General features: G+C 43.3%; 1 protein-coding gene and 1 long non-coding RNA gene across 3 annotated transcripts in view; one reads left to right on the plus strand and one right to left on the minus strand.

Annotated features, from left to right (window-relative positions):
• SCTR (secretin receptor) overlaps positions 1–19,684 on the plus strand; it is a 112,528-nt gene that overhangs the window by 25,285 nt on the left and 67,559 nt on the right. The gene's annotated exons all lie outside the window — the stretch shown is intronic.
• Positions 16,074–18,293, minus strand: LOC108393040 (uncharacterized). Its single transcript, XR_001852177.2, has 2 exons — positions 18,048–18,293; positions 16,074–16,323 (listed from the first exon to the last, which is right to left on the minus strand). It is a non-coding gene; the product is annotated as an uncharacterized lncRNA (long non-coding RNA).

The raw sequence follows: 19,684 nt of genomic DNA on the forward strand, positions 1-19,684 counted from the left end.
GACAGTGATAAAGTCCCGGGAAGAAGAGGGTTTCCAGTAAGTATCTCCTGTAGTCTCACACCCCCATGATGCACAATAATAGTCTGTCTTGCCTCCGCATTTATGAAGGAGGTGACGGGGCCGGTGTTGCCCAGGGCAAACATAAAAGGGAAAAGCCCCAGGTCAGAGCACCCAGGGTAGGCGAGACCTGCACGAGGGATAAAAGGCGCTTCACTCTGCTCGAAGAGATGTTCTACCCCCCAAGGGGCTCCTGCACCGAGGGCTAGCTTGCAGAGATCGGGCTGTAGAACGTTTGGCCACCAGACGTCTGGTGATGTTTGAGAGCAGGACCAAACAACGTCTCCTCTTTCAGATAGCACTACCCAGGTGTAGTTCCAGGGGAAATGTCGGGACTTCACGGGAGGTGGCGCTGGCTGATGACTCAGAACTGTAGTCGTGATCAGGAGAACGAGGATTGTTGGCGACTGCATCTGCAATGGAAGGAGAATTTGTCTCAGGTGGGGAGGGAGACTCCCGTCTGGATGGTGGTGAGTTAGCAGTTTTAACTAGTCTCTCAGGGAGCCATCGAGGCTCAGAGTTTTGCTGGTCATAAATGCAGACGAACCCTCTGCCCCAGATTATAACAGGGTCAGGACCTTTCCATGCAAAGGTCAGTGGGTCTTTCCATTTTAGTAACGCTTGAAGCTCATTGGTTTTTGGGTGCCATAATCGATCGGCAGCTGAGCGTCCATGGGAGTCGAACGTCAAGAAATTAATGACAAACAAGGCATGACTAAGTTGGTTATGGGGGCTGATGGTCGTATACATGAGGGGATTGTTCTTGAGGCGGGAGAGTGTGTTTTTAAGTGTTTGATGAGCTCGTTCTACAATCCCTTGCCCTTGGGGATTATAGGGGATGCCTGTGATATGTTTTATCTGGAAGTCAGAACAGAAGCGCTGGAATTTAGCTCCTGTGTAACCTGGCCCATTGTCGGTTTTTATAATTTTTGGCTTGCCCAGCACTGTAAAACAGCGCAAGGTGTGGGTAATGACTTCTTTAGAAGCCTCTCCGGTAAGGGGCGATGCAAAGATAAAACCACTAAAGGTATCTATAGTAACATGAAGATATTTCATCTTTTTAAAGGGGGTGAAATGAGTGACATCCATTTGCCAAATTTCATTCGGGATCAGTCCCCGAGGGTTCACTCCTAAATGAGGAACAGGAAGATGTGGAGCACAGTCATTGCATCTTTTGACAATTTCTCGGGCTTGCTCTCTGGTAATTTTGAACATGAGCCGCAGAGTATTTGCTGAAAGGTGGTGGAGGGAATGAGCATGCTGAGCTTGAGTTAGGGGTACACTGCTAAAAGTTGGTGCTATTAAGGGAAGAGTACGGGTGGCTTGGTCAGCAAGGGCATTGCCTGCTGAAAGAGGGCCGGGGAGTCCTGTGTGAGCTCGCAAATGGCCAATAAAAAAGGGGTTGGAGCGTCGGACTACGAGATATTGAATTTGTTTGAACAGATCAGCGGCATTAGATGAAGGCTTAATAAAGGGAGTGGTTTCTAGGAGAGGTACTGAGTGAGCTATATAAGAGCTGTCTGTATATAGATTGAAAGGGGTATTAGGGAGTGATTGGAACACTTGGAGAACTGCATAAAGTTCAACAAGTTGAGCAGATGAAAAGGAAGTGGACAGGGAAACAGGGGTTTTACCTTGAATAACATATGCTGCTTGCCCTGTTGCTGAGCCATCTGTAAAGATAAGGAGGGCTTCTTGCAAAGGAGAGGGGAAGGTAACCTTAGGGAAAACTAGGGGATGCAGTCTGCTAGACTGAATCAAAGGGTCAGTGGGATAGTGATTATCTATGGTCCCAGCAAAGGAGGCACAGGCGATACCCCAGTCATCATTGGTTTGTAGCAACCAATCTATCTGCTCTGTAGTATACGGGACTACAATGATATCGGGATCTTTACCAAAATACTGTCTTTTATGATAATAGAGGCAGCTAGGGAAAAGTAAGGTGTTATGACTTTTATAGGTTTGTTGGAGAGGTAGACCCAAAGAAGAGGCTTGCCTCGTTGTTCAGGGGTCTTGGCTGACTGCCAAAAGACTCCTACTGGAGCATGGGTGGTGGCACAAATGATAAGATATAAAGAAGAGTAGTCAATCTGGAAAGAGGTTTGTAGAGAGATAGCTTGATTTATCTGTTCTATAGCAGCAACTGCTGAGGGCGTTAGAGTGTGGGGGGAAAGGGGATGTGAGTCACCTGCTAGTAAATTGTTTAAGGGAGTTAAGCTTTCGGGGGGAAGTTTCAGGTATGGCCTTAAAAACTGTAGGTTGCCTAGCAATTTTTGAAAATCGTGCAGCGTTTTGAGAGAGGAAGTTTGGAGCTCTATTTTGGGTGTGAAAATCTTGTGAGCCTGGAGGCTGTAGCCTAGGTAAGTATAGGGTTCGGAAAATTGAATTTTATTGGGAGCAATTTTTAAATGAGAGGCCTCTAGGGTTTCTATAAGGTGTTGAAAACAGGCAATGCCTTGGGCTTCATCAGGAGAAGCAATAAGGATGTCATCCATATAATGAAGGAAGTAAATATGAGGCCATTGTCTCCTAACGGGGACTAGAACTCGAGCTATGAATTTTTGGGCTAGGGTAGGGCTATTCGCCATACCTTGGGGAAGAACGCGCCATTGATATCTAGGCATTGGTTTGTTAAAGTTGATTTGGGGAAGGCTAAAGGCAAAATGAACACAATCATCAGGATGGAGAGGGATAGTAAAGAAACAGTCTTGCAGGTCTATAACAATTTTATAATAGTTTATGGGTATGGCTGCGGAGGACGGGAGACCGGGCTGTAGAGCACCCATAGGTACCATAACTTTATTAAGGGCTCGAAGGTCTTGCAGGAGCCTCCATTTGCTTGATTTTTTTTGCAATGACAAAGATGGGGGTATTCCAGGGGGAATTAGAAGGTTCAATATGACCTGCTGCCAGCTGCTCCTGTACAAGCTGCGTGGCTGCATGTAATTTTTCTGTCTTCAGAGGCCACTGATCAACCCAGACAGGCTCGGTTGTTTTCCATGTTATTTTATCAGCATGCTGCTGGGGTACAGGTATGATTGTGGCCTCTAGGAGAAAGGGAATCCTAGTCCCCTTTTTTGAGTATTTGATAGGATGGTCACAGGAGTTTTAATGCCTTGTGCATTTTTTCCTAACCCTTGGCCTGGCAAGTAGCCTTGTGTCAGCATCTGCCTGGTCACTAACTCATTTTGGCTACACATAATAATATTCATTTGAGAGAGAATGTCTCATCCCCATAAGTTGACTGGAAGCTTAGAAACTACAAAGGGGGTAACTGTCCCTGAATTCCCTTCTTGATCTGACCAATGAATGGACTGGGAACTAATTTGTGGGTTTTGAGACTGCCCGATTCCTTGTAAGTGGGTAGTGGAGTCTGTAAGGGGCCAGGAAGAGGGCCACTGTTCTTTAGCAATAACAGTGGCATCTGCTCCTGAATCTAGGAGGCCTTGAAAGGCTTTCCCATTAAGGGACAGAGTTAACATGGGGCGAGCGCATGTGATTTGTTGAGCCCAATAGATGTCTATGGTGCCGATGTCGCCCGTTTCGCGGTGCTCTTTAAGGCACTTGTTAAAGGAAGGGATAAGGGGTAAAAGGAGAAGTTGGGCAAGAGTAGTTTTTGCTGGGATGTATAGGGGGCCCTTAAGCGTGGAGGCTAAGATTTGGATATCTCCTTTGAAATCTGGATCAATCACTCCGGGGTGTATTTGAAGACCTTTTAGGGAGGCTGAAGCGCATCCCAGAATTAAGCCAAAAGTGTTAGGGGGGAGGGGGCCTCGGATGCCCATCTGCAAAAGCTTTGCCCCTTCTTCCGGAGTTAATATTGTGCTGGTGGTGGAACAGAGGTCCAATCCTGGGCTGTTTTTTGTGGCTCTCCAGAGGTCTGAGATTGACTTTGGGTTACTATCTGACATTGGTTTTGGGTCGCTGTTGAGGGGATGAACCCAATTGCCCCGGGGTTCATCCTTTGCAGGGGGGCCGGTGGCTGCCCCCTGAAGGGGTTTCCCTGGTTCTTAACAGGGAGGGGGAGACCTTGAATATCGGTTTTTGACCAACAGTCTCTGGCCCAGTGATATCCTTTTTGACATTTGGGACAAGGGGTGGAGGGGGAGAATGGATTAGTTGATTTAGGGGCATTGCCTGAACTACTAGGGAGGGGAAGATTAAAACTAGAATTGGGGGGTCGAGGGTCTCGAGGCAGTGGGCAATCTTTGGCAAAATGACCAGGCTGCTTGCAATTAAAGCAAGTTTTTTGGGTTGTGCTAATGCCTGCCCTTTGCAAAGCAACTCCAATAGCCAGTCCAATGGCATGGCTAGTTCTGGCACCTGCGCAGAGGCGCACACAGTCGGATACTGATTCTTTACGGTGATGTCAAAGCAGGTCCTGGCAGACCGGATTGGCATATTCAAAAGCTAGCTGTTTGATAAAAGGGTTATCAGGCTCTTGGATTCCAAACATGCGTTCGGCAGCCTCTGTAAGATGGCTGACAAAGGAGCTGTAAGGTTCATCTGCTTCCTGCCGTATCTTAGTAAGAGTGGCAGTAGCAGCTCCTTTAGGGAGTAACTTTTTCCAAGCTCCAAGGCCAGCTTGTCTAACTTGAGCTAGGAGGCCTGTGGGAAAACGTGCTTGGGCTGCTAGAGTGTTATAAGGAGCTTCGCCTAGAATTCTTTTTGCTGTCCAGCCCCGGGAACTGAGTCAAGTAAGATTTTTACTTTCAATTTCCTTTGCAAATTCGGCAAGCTCGGCTTTCCAGAGAACAAAGTCTCCTCCACTTAAGGCTGCACAAGCAAGCTGATGGAATTCATTTGGGGTAAGCCAATCATTAGTGATAGATTCTAGCAGAGCTAGCGTAAACGGGGCTACAGGTCCATAATTGGAGACAGCTGACTTGAGCTTTTCCAAAGCTCGAATATCTAGAGGTGAAAAAGATGTTGCAGGAGGCCCGTCATTAGGATGCGGGCCCCCACTAACTCAGTCCTCGGGGCCATCATCTAAATTGCGGTCATCATGCCACAAATCTCCTTTAGTTCCAACCCCAGGAGCAGTACTCACGGGATGTTCCTCATCTATATCAGGGTCACCACTTTCTTCCTCAGGGTTATCAGGGTCAAATATTCTAGGGGAGGGGCTTTGGGGGATAGAGACTCCACTCTGTAGGGAGACAGGGAAAGTTAAAACAGGGTTGGATGTTTTCTTCTGGTTTTGCCCAAGTGATTTTGGGGGGGGGGGGGAACGCTCTTAGGAGGGGGTTTTTGGATGTAAGTTATGTGAGTCAATTTGGAGAGCTCTTGATCTAAATCACGAATGGCTTGCAGGAGTTGAATCTGCTCTTTTCTGTTTTTGACCATGTGCCTGAGGACTAAGAGGTCATTTGTCATATGCATACGCTCATGGGAGAGAGTTGATGAGGCAGGGAACACTTGGTCAAGGACAGGGAAATGATAAGGTGGTGGTGGGAGGAAGGGAGGCAGGCTTACAGGCGGGCTTATAGTTGGAGGGCGGGGCGTAGCAGCAGGGATGGGCGGGGTGGCATGAACAATAGCAGGGCCTTTTGATGGCCAGTCATTATGGCGCGCTGCCCCTTCCTCTAGCGTGGCCTCATCAGTGGGACTAAGGGGCTCATCAGGGTTTAAGTCGATGAGAGTAGGGTAAATACTTGGGGGAGAAATAACAGGATCGGCAGAACTATCAAGGGGAGGGGACGGAGAAAGAGACTCAATTGTTGGCAAGGGCAGGAGCTCGCTTGGGTCCTGGGAGGGGTTTGTAACAGGATCTGAAGGGTGTGTTTTAAAAGAAGGGGAAGCTGGCCGGGAGGCTTCGGAAGGGGGATGGGAGCGGGATTTCAAGGTTTTTTCTCCCTCAATAACAACTTTCTGTAAATTGGGCCATATCATTAATGAGATTCTAATAGCTAAATGCTGACACAGGCACTATTCCTGGACCAAAAACTCTGAAATAGTCTTGAAGGCAATCGCCCACGTGTTGCCATTTCTTTTCACTAATGGTCCCTCCTTGAGGGAGCCAAGGACAGACATCTTCTAGGAAGACAAAGAAACGTTTCAAATCTTTTTTCTTAACCCTTGTTCCTCGTGTCCTGAGGGACTCCTTGAGTCCGGCTATAAATAATTCTTCTCGGGAGGATTCTTGCCCCATAATCGCATTACTTACCGTCCTACTTCGTCGTTGGGGAAATACACACACGAGTCTGTCTCACGCTGGGTTCAGAACGTGGTGACTCAGGCGAGAGTCTCGCTACAGACACCTCCTTTCATGGGTGGGCCCACTGGGCCCACCCTCCTGGGGCGACGTTCCCTCCTCTTCAGTCGATAGGGCCTTCTCACGGACCATCTGGGGCCCCACGTTGGGTGCCAATTGTCCCGACCTGCAGGACTATCAATGGGGGTCGACAACCTGGAGGAGGGAATTGAAAAATAAAAAAGAATGGGGCAAGGGACACAAAGAACGACCAGCAAGACAGGATGTCTGATCAAGCTGGCACAGTTTATTGTTTGCAGGCTCAATTTATACAGGTTAGCAAGTAAGGGTTGTGTCAGGAGATAATTGGACCTTAGGTTGCGCTGGCGGGAACAGAGGACCCAGAAGAGAAGCGGGGAGTTCTCCATTTTGGGGGTGGGGGCCCTTGGGAGGGAGGTTTTAAGGGAGGGGTTTTCCCCTGGGGCAGAGGGTGTTTCTTGATTAACAAAGGACAGAAAAAGCACATGTTACGAGGTAGCTTAACCACTAGCTCTAACCTAGGAGTTCATTAAATGTGTTTCTTGGTAATAGGGGAAAACTTGTTTCTAATGCATGGATGGATTCATTGTTGCTGACTTTACAGGAAAGACTTTACTCAAACGTTGCTGTTATCTTAAGGCTTTTGTGACTGAGTCTGCCTAAAGGTCCACAGGTTTGCTCCCAACACCCATCCATTCTCTCACCTTCACTGCTTAGTTTGATGAATGAGGTGGTCAGAAAGGTAGCATGGAATCAGAAAAACCTGGGACCTGATGTTGTCTGACATTCACTGGCTGTGTAATATGGACAAGTTATTTAACTGTCTAAGCCTCTGTTTCCTGATCTGTACAGTGGAGGTGATAAAGTCTATTTTAGGATTATAATGACAAATGAGATAAAATGTTAAATACAGATTCTTCTTAAATATTATTAAACAGTGTTATTACTAGTCAAATCTTTAAATGTTATTAATTTGATGTTTAAATGTTAATTTTATTTTTCCTCCCTTACTTCCCCTTATCTAAGAACAGGAAGGATATAGCATTAAGAAAATAATCCATTAAACAAAGACTTGCACAGCATATTTACAGCAGCCCTAGTCATAGTAGCCAAGAGGTGGAAGCAATGAAAGTTGTCAAACAACTGATAACTGGATAAACAAAAGGTAGTATGTCCGTACAATGGAACATTATTCAGTCTTAAAAAAATGAAGTACTCTTACATGAGACAACATGAAAACATTAAGTGAAAGAAACCAGTTAAAAAAGCCGTGTATTATATGATTTCATTTATATGAAATGTCCAGATTAGGCAAATCCATAGAGAGAGAAATGAGATTAGTAGTTGTCAGGAGCTAAGGGGAGGGAGAATGGGGAGTAACTGCTTAGGGGTTTCCTTTTGGTCATAGTGAAATGTCTTAGAACTAGATAGAGGTGATGGTTGCACATACTAAATACCACTGAACTGTACACTTAAAAATGGCTAATGGTTAATGTTATACTTTGTAATTTTTAATAGACTTTATATTTTAGAGCAGTTGACTGCAAAATTGAACAGAAAGTAGAGTTCCCATATACTCTCTGATCTCCACCCAAACACACAACCTCCCCGACCATCCACATCCTATAACAGATGATACATTTGTTACAACTGATGAACCTATACTGACACATTATTATCATCCAAAGGCCATAGTTCACATTAAGGTTTACTCTTGGTGTTGTAGATTTTTTGGTGACAAATATATAATGACATGTATCCACTCCCTTTTATCCCTTCCTTTATCCCCTGCCAGCCACCATTCTATTTTCTGTTTCTATGAATGTGGCTACTCTAGGTACTTCTCATAAGTGGAGTCCTACAGTATTCATCTTTCTGTGATTAGCTTATTTTGCAATTGGATTTATCATAATGTGCTCAAGCTTCATCAATGTTGTAGCATATAGCATAATTCTTTCTTTTTAAGACCGAATAATGTGCAACATTTTGTTTCTCCATTTATCCACCAAAGGACATGGGTTACTTTTACCTTTTAACTATGGTGAATAATGCTGCCATGAACATAAGTGTGGAAATATCTCTTCAAGTCCCTGCTTTCAATTATTTTGAAAATTATTTCTGGTGTATACCCAGAGGGGGATTGCTAGATCATATGGTAATTCTAGTTTTATTTTTTTTGAGGATCCAGCATAGTATTTTTCATCATGGCTGCATCAGTTAACATTCTCACCAACTGTGGTCAAGGGTCCCAATTTCTCCACATTTTCATCAATCCTTGTAATATTCTGTTTGTTTTTTTATAGTAGTCATCCTAATGAGTATGAGGTGGTATCTCATTGTGATTTGATCTACATTTCCCTAATGATTAGTGAGGCTGATTATTTTTTCATGTGTTTTTTGCCACTTTAATATAGTCTTTGAAAAAAATGTGTTCAAATCCTTTGCCCATTTTAAAATAGAGTTGTTTGGTTTTTTTATCATTGAGTCATAGGAATTCTTTATATATTTTGGATATTAACTCCTTATCAGATACATGATTTGGCAATACTTTCTCCTATTCTATAGATTGCCTTTTCATTCTGTTGACTGTGTCCTTAGATGCATACATAGATCTTTTTAAGTTTGGTATAGTCCAGTGTGTCTATTTTTACTTTTGTTGTCTGGGCTATTGGTCATATTGAAGAAATCATTGCTAAATCCAATCTCATGAGGCTTTCCCCCTAGTTTTCGTTTAAGAATTTTATAGCTTTTAGCTTCCACAAACCATTGCTACAGAGTATTTTGGAGGGACTTCTATAGATGGAAGTGCTCCTAAGGCTAAATAGCTGTCACCAGAGAAAATAAAGCCACAGTAAAGGAAGTAGGCCAATTAATTAATAAGCAAATCAAAATTTAATCAACTATGCACACAGTCTGTCAAGGGATATGCAAAGAGAACAGAATATGAACCTAATATATAAGGAGTGGAGGAGGAAGGAAAAGAAGGGAGAAAAAAAAGAACCTTTAGATTGTGTTTGAAATAGCATAATACATGAGTTAAGTTAGACTGTTAGATAGTAAAGAAGCTGCCCTTGAACCTTTGTTAACCACTAAACTAAAGCTTGCAATAGCAAAAAGTACATATCTATTGATAATCACCCTAAATGTAAATGGACTGAATGCACCAATCAAAAGGCATAGAGTTACAGAATAGATTAAAAAAAACAAGACCCATCTATATGCTGCCTACAAGAGACTCACTTCAAACCCAAAGACATACACAGACTAAAAGTGAAGGGATGGAAAAAGATATTTCATGCCAATAATAGGGAGAAAAAAGCAGAAGTTGTAGTACTTGTATCAGACAAAATAGACTTCAAAACAAAGAAAGTCACAAGAGACAGTGAAGGACATTATATAATGATAAAGGGGTCAGTCCAACAAGAGGACATAACCATTATAAATACATATGCCCCCATCATAGAAGCACCAACATATGTGAAACAAATACTAACAGAATTAAAAGGGAAAGTAGAATGCAATGCATTCGTTTTAGGAGACTTCAACACATCACTCACTCCAAAGGACAGATCAACCAGACAGAAAAAAGTAAGAAGGCAGAGGCACTGAACAACACATTAGAACAGATGGACCTAACAGACATCTACAGAACACTCCACCCAAAAGCAACAGGATACACATTATTCTCAAGTGTACATGAAACATTTTCCAGAAAAGATCACATACTAGACCACAAAAAGAGCCTCAGTATATTCAGGATGATTGAAATTGTGCCAGCCAGCTTCTCAGACTGCAGAGATATGAAACTAGAAATAAATTATGCAAAGAAAACAAAAAAAACCCACAAACACATGGAGGCTTAACAACATGCTCTTAAATAATCAATGGGTCAATGACCAAATGAAAACAGAAATCAAGCAGTATATGGAGACAAGTGAAAACAACTCAACACCCCAAAATCTGTGAGATGCAGTAAAGGCCATTCTAAGGGGAAAGTATATAGCAGAAAAGGCTTACCTCAGGAAAGAAGAGCAATACCAAATGGACAGTCTAAACTCACAATTAATGAAACTAGAAAAAGAAGAACAAAAGAGATGCAATAAAACAAAATTGAGAAGAATAAAATAATATAAAGAATCAATGAAACCAAGAGCTGGTTCTTTGAGAAAATAAACAAAATAGATAAGCCCTTAGCCAGACTTACCAAGAAAAAAAGAGAGTGTGCACACATAAACAGAATCAGAAATGAGAAAGGAAAAATCACTAAGGACACCACAGAAATACAAAGAATTATTAGAGAATACTATGAGAAATTATGTGCTAAGCAATTTGATAACCTAGAGGAAATGGACAATTTCCTAGAAAAATACAACCTTCCAAGAATGACCCAGGGAGAAACAGAAAATCTGAACAGACTAATTACCAGCAATGATATTGAACTGGTAATCAAAAAACTATGTACAAACAAAATTCCTGGCCCAGATGGCTTCACTGCTGAATTTTATCAAACATTTAGAGAAGACCTAACACCCATACTCCTTTAAGTTTTCCAGAAAGTAGAAGAGGAAGGAATACTTCCAAACTCATTCTATGAGGCCAGTATCACTCTAATACCAAAATCAAAGACACCATAGAAAAACAAAATTATAGACCAATATCCCTGATGAACATAGATGCAAAAATACTCAACAAAATATTAGCAAACCAATTTCAAAAATAAATCAGAAAGATCACTCATCATGATCAAGTGGAATTTATTCTAGGGATGCAAGGATGGTACAATATTTGAAAATATATCAACATTATATACCACATCAACATAAAGGAGGACAGAAATCACATGATCATCTCCAAAAATGCTGAAAAAACATTTGACAAAATTCAACATCCATTCATGATAAAAACTTTCAACAAAATGGGTATAGAGGGAGCAAGTACCTCAACATAAGAAAGGCCATATGTGACAAACCCACAGCCAACATTGTACTTAACAGTGCAAAGCTGAAAGCTTTTCCTCTAAGATTGGGAACAAGACAAGGATGCCCACTCTCCCCCCTTTTATTCAACATAGTTCTGGAGATCCTACCCACAGGAATCAGACAACACAAAGAAATAAAAGGCATCCAGACTGGTAAAGAAGAAGTTAAATCATCACTGTTTGCAGACGACATGATGTTGTACATAAAAACCCTAAAGAATCCACCCCAAAACTACTAAAACAAATAACTCAATTCAGCAAAGTTGCAGGATGCAAAATTAATACACGGAAATCTGTGGCATTCCTATATACTAATGATGAACTAGAAGAAAGAGAAATAAGGAAAACAATTCCATTTACAATTGCATTAAAAGGATAAAATGTGTAGGAATAAACCTAACCAAGGAAGTGAAAGACTTACACCCTGAAAACTACAAGACACTCATGAGAGAAATTAAAGAGGACACCATACATCCCATGCTCATGAAAAGGAAAAATTAATACTGTTAAAATGGCCTTTGTGCCTAGAGCAATGTACAGATTCAATGCACGCCCTATCAAAATTCCAACAGCATTCTTCAATGAACTAGAACAAAAGTTCTAAAATTCGTGTGGAACCCTGAATAGCCAAAGCAACCCTGAGGAGGAAGACTAAAGCTGGAGGGATTAAGGTCCCCAACTTCAAGCTCTACTACAAAGCCATAGTAATAAAAACAATTTGGTACTGGCAAAAGAACAGACCCATAGATCAATGGAACAGAGTAGAGAGCCCTGATATAAACCCAAACATATACAGCCAATTAATATACAATAAAGTAGCCATGGACATACAATGGGGAAATGACAGCCTCTACAACAACTGGTATTGGTGAAACTGGACAGCTACATGTAAGAAAATGAAACTGGATCATTGTCTAACCCCATACACAAAAGTAAACTTGAAATAGATCAAAGACCTGAATGTAAGTCATGAAGCCATAAAACTGAGAAGAAAACATAAGCAAAAATCTCTTGAATATAAACATGAGCAACTTTTTCCTGAGCACATCTTATCAGGCAAGGGAAACAAAAGGAAAATTGAACAAATGGGACTACATCAAATTAAAAAGCTTCTGTACAGGAAAGGACACCATGAGTAGAACAAAAAGGCATCCTACAACATGGGAGAATATATTCATAAATGACATATCTGACAAGGGGTAACATCCAAAATATATAAAGAACTCACATGCTTTAACACCCAAAAAGCAAACAACCTGATTAAAAAATGGGCAGAGAATCTGAACAGACATTTTTCCAAAGAAGAAATTCAGATGGCCAACAGACACATGAAAATATGCTCCACATTGCTAATCATCAGAGAAATGCAAATTAAAACCACAATGAGATATCACCTCACACCAGTAAGGATGGCCACCATCCAAAAGACAAACAACAACAAATGTTGGCAAGGTTGTGGAGAAAGAGGAACCCTCCTACACTGCTGGTGGGAAATTAAATTAGCTCAACCATTGTGGAAAGCAGTATGGAAATTCCTCAAAAAACTCAAAATAGAAATACCCTTTAACCAAGGAATTCCACTCCTAGGAATTTATCCTAAGAATGTAGTAGCCCAGTTTGAGAAAGACATATGCACCCCTATGTTTATAGCTGCACTATTTAGAATAGCCAAGAAATGGAAGCAACCTAAGTGTCCATGAGTAGATGAGTGGATAAAGAAGATGTGGTACATATGCACAGTGGAATATTGTTCAGCCATAAGAAGAAAACAAATCCTACCATTTGAAACAACCTGGATGGAGCTAGTGGGTATGATACTCAGTGAAATAAGCCAGGTGGAGAAAGACAAGTACCAAATGATTTCACTCATTTGTTGGGTATAACAATGAAGCAAAACTGAAGGAACAAAACATCAGCAGACTCAGAGTCGAAGAAGGCACTAGTGGTTAACAAAAGGGAGGGTTTGCAGAGGGTTGGTGGGGAGGAAAGGAGAAGGGGATTAAGGGGCATTATTATTAACATACATAATGTAGGGAGGGGGCACAGGGAAGGCAGTATAGCACAGAGAAGACAAGTAGTGACTCTATAGCATCTTACTATGCTGATGGACAGTGACTGCAATGGGGTGTGTGGGGGGGACTTGATAATATGGGTGAATATAATAACCATAGTGTTCCTCATGTGAAACCTTTATGAGATTGTATATCAATGATACCTTAATAAAAAAATAATTTTATAGTTTTATCTCTTACATTTAGGTCCTTGACCCATTTTGAGCTTTGAATATCCTGTAAGGTAAAGGTCCAATGCCAACTTCATTCTTTTGCATGTGGATATCCAGTTTTAAAAAGACTACTGTTTTCCATTGAATGGTCTTGGCACCCTTGTCAAAAATCAGTTCACCATATATGTGTTAGGAAGGAGTTTGTTTCAGTGTTGCAGGAAAGCTGAGCAGAGGGAAACTACAGTCAAGGAAGTTACAAACAGTCAGTTATATTACACTCTCTAATAGAGCAGGCTCAACCTAGTGTCAGATGAATATTCAGGGAGAGCTCCTTTTTATGGGGCTTGGAAGGGGTTTTTAGGAGGGGTAGTGTTATGTGATCAAGTGTTGACTGATGGGCTGGCAATGATGTAAGGTAATTTTACTGTGCATGCTCTTTCCCAGGATTCTCTCTGATTGCCCACCAAGGGGGGCTAAACCGCAATCCTGACTAATTTTAACGACTTTATACTGAGGAAAGGTCACTTCAGGACACCCCAGGAACATGCCCAGTTGGACTCTAGCTTGTGGAATTTCTCTGTCGTTTTACTCCTCCTGCTAGGGATTTTCTCATTGGTGGAAGCTATCTGCAGTCCCGACCTCTCTTCCCACTTATCTCTGGCTTCCTGCCTAACATTTGCAGGGGTTTATTTCTGGGCTTTCTGTTTTTTTTCCCATTTATCTGTATGTCTATCTTTATTCCAGGTCCACACTGTTTTGATTATTATAGCTTTGTAGTAAGCTTTGAAATCATAAGTGTGAGACCCCCAACTTTGTTCTTTTACAAGATTGATATGGCTATTCCCATGTCCCTTAAGATTCCATATAAATTTTAGGATGGATTTTACATTTCTGCAAATAATGCTATTGGAATTTTGACAGGGACTGCATTGAATCTATTGTTGTTTTGGGTAGTATTAACATCTTAAAAATATGAAGGCTGCCAATACATGAATACCAAGTGTCTTTCCATTTATTTGTGTTTTCTTTAATTTCTTTCAGCAATATTTTATAGTTTTCAGTGTGCAAATCTTTTACCTCATTGGTTAGGTTTATTCCTAAGTATTTTAGTCTTTTGGATGCTATTGTGAATGGATTTCCTTTCCAGGGATCATTAGTGTATTGGAATGCAACTGATTTTTGTGCATTGATTTGTATTTTCTCTGCAACTTTGCTGAATCAATTTATTAGTCCTAATAGTTTTTTGTGGGGGGGGGGCAGGGATCTTTAGGGTTTTCTTCTGCAGACAGATAATTTTGCTTCCTCCCTTCCAGTTTGGATGCCTTTTGTTTCATTTTGTTACCTAATTGCTGTTGATTGGACTTTAGTACTTTGCCAAGTTCAAATGGTGAAAGCAGGCACCCTTGTCTTGTGCCTGATCTTACAGTAAAGACTTTCAGCCTTTCACCATTGAGTATGATGTTTGCTGGGGGCCTTTATTATGCTGAGATAGTTTCCTTCTATTCCTAGTTTTGTTAAGTGTGTTTATCAAGAAAGGGTATTGAATCTTATCAAGTGCTTTTTATATTGATATGATCATGTAGTTTTTGTCCTTTATTCTGTTAATGTAATTACACTGATCAGTTTTTGTATGTTGAACCATCCTTGTGTTGCAGAAATAGATCCCACTTGGTCATGGTGTATACTCCTTTTAATGTGCTATTCACTTCAGTTTGCTAATATTTTGTTGTAGGTTTTTGCATCAGTGCTCATTAGGGATATTGATTTGGAGTTTCCTTGTGGTATTTTGGCTTGCCCCTGGTGTTTGGGTAATGTTGGCCTGATAGAATGGTTCTGGAAGTGTTCTCTCCTTTTCAGTTTTTTGGATGTGTTTGAAGAACACTGGTGTTAATTCTTCTTTGAATGTTTGGTAGAATTCATCTTTGAAGCCATCTGGGCTTTCCTTTGTGGAGAGATTATTACTGATTAAATCTCTTTACTAGTTAGAGGTCTGCTCAGATTATCTATTGGTTCATGCTTCTGTCTCAGTAGGTTGTGTGTTTCTAGGAATTTATTCATTTCTTCTAGGTCACCAGTTCATTGGTGTACAGGCCATATGTATCTCTTGCAATACTCTCCTCTCCAAGTCATGGCCTTCACTCTTGAAATCACTCCCCTGCCGCAGGCCCCACTCTGTGCTGACACTGCCAGACATTCCACCACAGCTCTCTGTCCGCTACAGGACTGCTTTCCTCCTCCTGCCTGTCCTGCTTTGGCAGTGCCAGGGACGACAACTGCCTGACTGGTGGTGGCTGTGGCAGCAGGATGTGCTGTGGTCCCAGGCCATCTCCATCTCTGTTATGTGAACCTTACCTGCATTTTTAAAAAGGAGGAAAGAAAGCAGAAGGGGTGTGGGAAAGGGCTCAGGCTTTTCAATTAAACAGGCTGTGTGTTCTTGAACAAGTTTCTTAACATCTTGGGGCCTCAGGTTCCACATCTATATTTTGGAATTGATGTAAAATTAAAAGCACTTGTTCACAAAATATTTAGCATTTACAGTTATGAAGGAAGAATGGTGAGAATGAAGGATACAATGGAGAGAATAAAGGAAAATAAGCTCCTCTCTTATTATTCAGGAATGTGTTTTGCTGCATGTGGCAGAAGCTTTATATAGTAGCTTCACCAGGTGGGAGTTGGCATTTTCACATCACAAAAAGTCCAAAACTGGTGCAAAATTCCAGGACATCATCAGATCCCAGATTCGTTCTGTCTTTCAGTTTAATGTGTGGCATTTGCCTCATGGTCATAAGATGGCTGCTGCACCTCAGGGAGGAGAGGAGAATACCTGTGTTTCTGGCAGGAAGAAAAAGAAAGTCATGAGAAGGAAGGGTGAGATATACTGGGAAGCCAACTTCCCTAAAACTCTGCAGGTGATCTCTGCTTACACTTCATCAGCCAGGACGTGACCGTATAGGACCTGTGGCTGGGGACTAAGATTTTTAGGTTGTACACGTGGCCACCTTGAACAAAGTCATGTTCTGTTAACGAGAAAGAATAACAGGCAAAGGGCAGTCTCTTCCATGGCCACTATAACCCTGGTGAGGAAGACTTTAATCAAATAATCACAAATTAATGTAAAATGGCGAGGAGAGAGTGGAGTGCCATGAGCGGCTCTGTGTATGTAAGGAGGGGTCTTGGCCTAGCCTGCTACTCTGGGGAGGCTTACCTGAGGAAATGATCTTTGGGCCAGAACCCAAGAATGCAAATAGTTATGCAGAAAAGAGCACTGGAGCACAGCTATGGCACGAGAGAGGACAGGGTGATCAAGGAAAGCTGCTGTGAGAGGTGAGAGGGGGCCTGCTGCCAAATGAGCACATGGGGACTTTCATCCCCACCCTAAGAGTAATGGAAAACTCTAGAGAGTCTTGAGGGAAGTGATATGATCATCTGCGCTATGAATGGATCAGTGTTGCTGCAGTGTGGAAGGTAGATTGCAGGACAGGAATAAGTTCAGAGAGACCTGCTGGAGCCTCAACGTGTGAGCAGGAGATAATGGTCACTGGGACTAGACAGGGTATCTTTGTTTGGGTTCCACGGAAGCAGGCCCTGGGACAAGAATTCAAATGCAAGTGACTTATTTGGCAGGTGTTCCAGGAAGGGCCCGGATGCAGGGAACTAAGACAGAGGAGGGAGAGAGGGAGGCCAGTCAAGGAGGTGCTCCCATTGTGGGCTTAGGGGGTTAATTCCCCAGAGCACTTTAGGAGCCAGGGCAGGATACCCATCTGGAGTCCCCTGTCAGTCAGAGATGGCTGCTCCTGGGGAGGGAGCACTTGCCTGCAGAAAACGGCTGAGTGCAGACACTTGGCAGAGGGCAGGGACAGAAGAGAAGACAAAGGGCAGCCGGCCCAAGGGCAGGGAGGTAGATGAGGCAGACAGAGCATGTGGAGGGCCCCTACATGCCCAACCTGTCACTGACTAGGTGAGGGGAGCAGCGTGACCACATCACGAATGGAGGGATGCTCTCCGGAGCTTGACCTGGGAGCAGAGAGGCCAGCTGCTTGTCCTCCAGGGTCCTCCCATGAGGAGCGTGGGCCGGTTCTGCCTGCCCCACTCAGGCCCTGAGTTGCTCCATTGGCTGGGGCCTCCTGCTCAACCTTCTAGCTGTCCCAGCATTCCTGTCAGACTCCCACAGTGCAAGGGCAGATTCACTCCTGTAATGGTGGGCAAAAGTGGTTGGCTGCAAGGCCACTGTCAGGCTGGGTCCGGGAAAGAAAGGGTGGCCATGCCAGCCCCACTCCCACCACAAACCACTGGGCTCAGGCCATCTGGATCTATTTTGCATGTTGGCCTTCTGCAATTTTCATTCAAGAAAGGAATCTGTTACTTTGTAAACCTGGCTTCAAACCCCTGAGGCAGAGGACATCTGAGGACCCTGCCTGCTGGGAAACTCTGAAAAGTGGTCAGGTCTGCTCTGCTGAGAGGCTGAGAAAGCAGAGCCAAAGGACCCATGGTGGAGGTTATGACAGATGTGGTGACCCAGGGGAAACCCCCCTTACAGACTGGAAAGACAGACTCACCAAGGGGGTGGGCTCACAGTCACTGGGGGTGGGCTCAGCCCATGGCCCACATCAGAAGCAGGTGGTGGAGGGGCCGAGGCGGAGGCTGAGGCTAGGGCTGCCTGGATTCGGGCCCGCCCTGGAGCTCACATCCAGCCCTGCTCGCCACAGCAGCAACCCTGAGGAGCGTGGCTCCCGAAGTCCCTGCAGGACCTCCATTCCCACCAGGACTCTGTTCTGGCATCTGAGGCAGGGAGGGGCTGCAGACTCTGCTGGGGGCCCAGGGTTAATGGTCAAGCTGCCTGCTCCTTTCCACGGAGGAGGTTAATGTTTGAACCCCAGGTGAGTCATAGGAAACACCCCTTCATGGAGCTGTCACCTGTTCTGCACACTCATCACAAATAAAAAATTAACCTTTCAGTTACTCCGTGTTAGGTGGCGAGGCCTTCCCAGTGTTTTGTGGCAGTGTGTCAGGGTCACCCTGCTAGATGTGTGGCCTACTCTTCCGGGCTATTTACTGCTGTTTGCAGAAGCTGATGCCCCCTCAGAGCTGGCTGTGGAAAGGCTTTGGCTCTCCCTAGAGAAGAATGTTCGGAGAGATGGTGTGGCAGCAGGGAAGGTGTGGGCCTGGAAGTCAAACAGACCTGGGCGTGGGTGCTGCTCTGTCACATAGGGGCTGTGTGGCCCTGAGCAAGACAACAATCCTTTCTGGGCCTTCACAGCGGAGACATGGCATCCTCTTCATCTTCTTGTCTGTGCCAGCTGGTTGCCCACTTCCAAAGAACACGGGCAGGGTGAGTGGGCTGGCTTCCTTTTGGCAGGGAGACTTTTTTTGTTAACGTGAAATTCACTTAATATTGACTAAACCATTGTAGAGTGACTAATTTAATAGCACTTAGTACATTCCAATGCTGTGCAGCCACTACCTCTATTTAGTTCCAAAACATTTTCATTGCCCCAAAGTAAAACTCTGTACCCCTTAAGTAATCACTCCTTGTCCTTCCCTCTCCCCTCTGGCCACCACCAATCTACTATCTATTTCTGTGGGTTTTGCTGACTCTGGGCAGTTCATAGAAATGGAATCACATAGTATGTGACCTTCTGTCTGACTTTCCCTGAGTGTCATGTTTTCAAGGATCATCTATGTCGTAGCATGTATCAGGGTTTCATACCTGCTGGATTTTAATGCAGTTTTCTCTAAAAAACATTCTCAGGGCCTTTTCTGGATTCCCCTCCTTGTTCCTGATGGCCTTTAGCAGTCAAACGCCTTCCCCGTGTCCTGGGACAAACCCCACCTCACCCACAGCTCACCTCTTCCCATCCTTTACTTGGCACACAACTCTTGGCTCATTTTTAATAAACAAGTAGCTTATATTTATTTAACATTTGAGACTCTTTTAGTTCTTAACACACTCTATGCAGTAAGTACCATTATTAAACCCACTTCATGGATGATGAAATTGAGCCTCCAAGAAGTCCAGGATCACCCAGAGCTGAAACAGGACTCTTAGACCAAATCTTTTGGCCCTGAATCCTGAGGATTTTGTAGCTTGCAATCCAGATTGTGCTGTGAATGACTGATATACTTCACCCTCCCCAGGAGGAATTTGCATTAGAAAAAATAGAGAAAGAGAGAGACTGTCGATGCCAATTAATTA

Source organism: Manis javanica, chromosome 7, assembly GCF_040802235.1.
Source record: "Manis javanica isolate MJ-LG chromosome 7, MJ_LKY, whole genome shotgun sequence".
In the NCBI taxonomy this organism is placed as follows: Eukaryota; Metazoa; Chordata; class Mammalia; order Pholidota; family Manidae; genus Manis; species Manis javanica.